Raw genomic sequence first — 3,387 nt, 5'->3', positions numbered from 1 at the left:
CGGATCCCCCCCTGTCCCGGGTCGCTCTCCGGCCGGATCCCCCCCCTGTCCCGGGTCGCTCTCCGGCCGGATCCCCCCCCTGTCCCGGGTCGCTCTCCGGCCGGATCCCCCCCCTGTCCCGGGTCGCTCTCCGGCCGGAGCCCCCCCCTGTCCCGGGTCGCTCTCCGGCCGGATCCCCCCCCTGTCCCGGGTCGCTCTCCGGCCGGATCCCCCCCCTGTCCCGGGTCGCTCTCCGGCCGGATCCCCCCCCCTGTCCCGGGTCGCTCTCCGGCCGGATCCCCCTCCCCCCTCCCCCTCCCCCTCCCCCCTCCCCCTCCCCCTCCCCCTTGTCCCGGGTCGCTCTCCGGCCGGATCCCCCCCCCCCCCCCCCCCCCCTGTCCCGGGTCACCCTCCGGCAGGATCCCCCCCCCCCCCCCCCCCCTGTCCCGGGTCACCCTCCGGCAGGATCCCCCTGTCCCGGGTCACTATCCGGCCGAATCCCCCCTGTCCCGGGTCAGTTTGCTGTCGGCCGCTTCCAGTTGTTTCCGGTCAGTTTCACTTTGTAACAAAAAACCTTTCCCGCCTCAGCTCTCTCTCTCCTGATTGGCTACCAGAGAAAACTTTGCAATCTGATTGGTGGAGCCTGAAATTAAAAAATCGATTCAGTGTTTCAGCCTGAAAGAGAGACACAAACACACAGACAGACAGACATAGAGAGACACACAGAAAAAGACACATATAGAGAGAGAGAGACACACACACACAGAGGGAGAGACAGAGACACAGAGGGAGAGACAGACACACACAGAGAGAGAGACACACAGAGAGAGAGGGAGACAGAGACACAAAGAGAGAGGGAGACAGAGACACAGAAAGAGACGCACATAGAGAGAGAGACACACACAGAAAGACACATAGAGAGAGAAACATGGAGAGAGGGAGGCACAGAGAGAGACACACACATAGAGAGACGCACAGAGAGAGAAAGAGAGACGTACACACATAGAGAGATGCACAGAGAGACATACATACACAGAGACACACACAGAGAGCGACACACACAAACACAGAGAGAGAGACATACAGAATGAGAGACACAAAGACACACACAGAGCCAGAGAGAAAAAAGAGAGAGAGAGATACACACACACACACAGAGACACGCACACACAGAGAGAGACACACACAGATAGAGACATAGAGAGAGAGAGAGAGACACGCAGAGAGAGAGACACACACACAGAGACACAGAGAAAGAGACATAGAGGGAGGGAGGGAGACAAACACACACAGACACAGAGAGAGACACACACACAGACACACACACAGAAACAGAAAGAGAGACACACACAGAGAGCAAGAGGCACACACACACACACACACACACACACACACAGCAAAGAGAGGAGACTGGGCTGAGCTGAGCTATGCTGGAGGGGAGAGGCATTTATTTCAAAATGCCCTGATGAATGTACAAAAGGCAACAAATCCCTGATTCTAACCCTGATCTTTTTCGAGTTATTTAATCTCAGTCAGGATGCTACAGTTAGCCTCAGGAGCCCTGGGGTGGGGAAGGGGCTAAATGAAGCAGGGTTTTTCCTGTGGATCACAATCCAGTGACCCCCCCCACCCCACCCTCGCTAAAAATTGCACAGCTGGTAGTTGAACGAGGACAGGATAGCACTCTACAGTGATGCCTCCTATGGTCAAATAGCATGCCGACAGTCACATGAAGATTGCATCCACCCCACCCCCCAAATGCCTTATGTAAGGTATTCTGGGGCAATCATATTCAGCAAAGTACCACAGCAAGGACTGGAGCCTTCAGGAGGGCTGGGACATTGGTGAGTGGGAATCACAAGGACAAAGAGCAGTGTGAAAGAGCAGACAAGGTCATCCTCTCTCTGCAGTGTGTTCTCTCCTGTTTGTAAGGTGCTCCCTGGAGCCTGAAGTGTACTGGAATGAGCCTGTTTCTTTCCCTTTCCTCAACAGGCACCTTCACCTTCCCAAACAAACAGGCCCTTCATGGAAAGCTGCTGAATGAAGCATTGAAGATTACCTCTCACTCCATAAAACCATTAACACAAACAGTACTAGCTGACAGCAGGGCATGGACCCAGCACAGAATAGTACCAGTATTTTACTACACTCCATCCTGTGAATCTGCTGAGGGGAGCTACCAGCATACTGTACTCAGACACAGGCGCAATCCTGACAGCTCAGCTGGTTATAACTGAGCTGTACAAAGCAGAATGTCACCAGTTCAATTCCTGCTCTGTAGTTAATGGCTAATTATCCTCTGTCTACCCAGGTCTTATTTGGTGAGATCACCAGCTGTTTCAGTGCAGTTCCACAATAGATTATACAAATATGCTCCAACTACTACATCACGTTAACTTGCATCAGTGCCTGTGATTATATATGCCAAACAATTTGTATATTTAGCAGTATGTTAAAGTACATGCACACAAAGCAATATCAAAACAGAGTCAGGGCAGTGATCGGGAGCAGAGCCACTGGCAGGGATCAGGAGGGAAGGGGAAGGGATTAAGTGTAGGGACCCTGGCTAAGGTCAGGGTGAAGGGGTTGGATGTAGGAACCATGGCTGGGGTCAGGTGTTTATATCTCTGGTGTTTATAACTCAATATCTGGAGCTCTTTCAGTCAGCATTGTGTGCTCTGCACTGTCAGAAGGTTGAAGTCCTACTCCGCACTGACACTGAGGGTGTGCTGCACTGTCCCAAGGTGCTTCCTTTCACTTGAGGTCTCATCTGCCCTCCCGTGGATGTGAGAGAGCTGGGGCACTATTTTGAAGAAGTACTTTCTGAAGACATGTCCAATATTCATCACTCAACCAATATCCACTAAAAGAGATCATCTGGTCACTATCACACTATTATCTGTGGGACCTTGCTGTACACTAATTGATTGCTGTCTTTCCTACCTTCCAACATTTCAGGAGTAAAGCATTTTGAGATACCATTCAGTTGTGAATGGGGCCCACATAAATGCAAGTTCCTTCCTTTTCAATGTACTTCCATTTTAGACATTTCATTCGCTTTGATTGAATGTTTCAAATCAGCTTCCAGTATGAGATCTTCACTCGTTGCTGACAGTAACGTGTTATCACTCTGTCCGGGCAAACACCATCTAGGCAGCAAATAACCACTGTAACAGAGACTGCCCCCAATTCATGTCTCTCTAACTTGTGATTTTAATTGTGTTTAGAACTTGGCACATTTTTAAACAATATGTTTTGTCAAGCAGGAATCACATTATGGCCCCTACACCTGACCCCTTCCCCCTGACACCAGCCAGGGTCCCTACACCCAATCCCTTCCCTCTGACTCTAGCCAGGGTCCCTACACCCAATCCCTTCCCCCTGACCCCAACCTGGGTCCCTACATCC

The sequence above is a fragment of the Carcharodon carcharias genome, chromosome 8, assembly GCF_017639515.1.
Source record: "Carcharodon carcharias isolate sCarCar2 chromosome 8, sCarCar2.pri, whole genome shotgun sequence".
Taxonomy (NCBI): Eukaryota; Metazoa; Chordata; class Chondrichthyes; order Lamniformes; family Lamnidae; genus Carcharodon; species Carcharodon carcharias.
Note: the sequence above shows the minus strand (reverse complement) of the source record.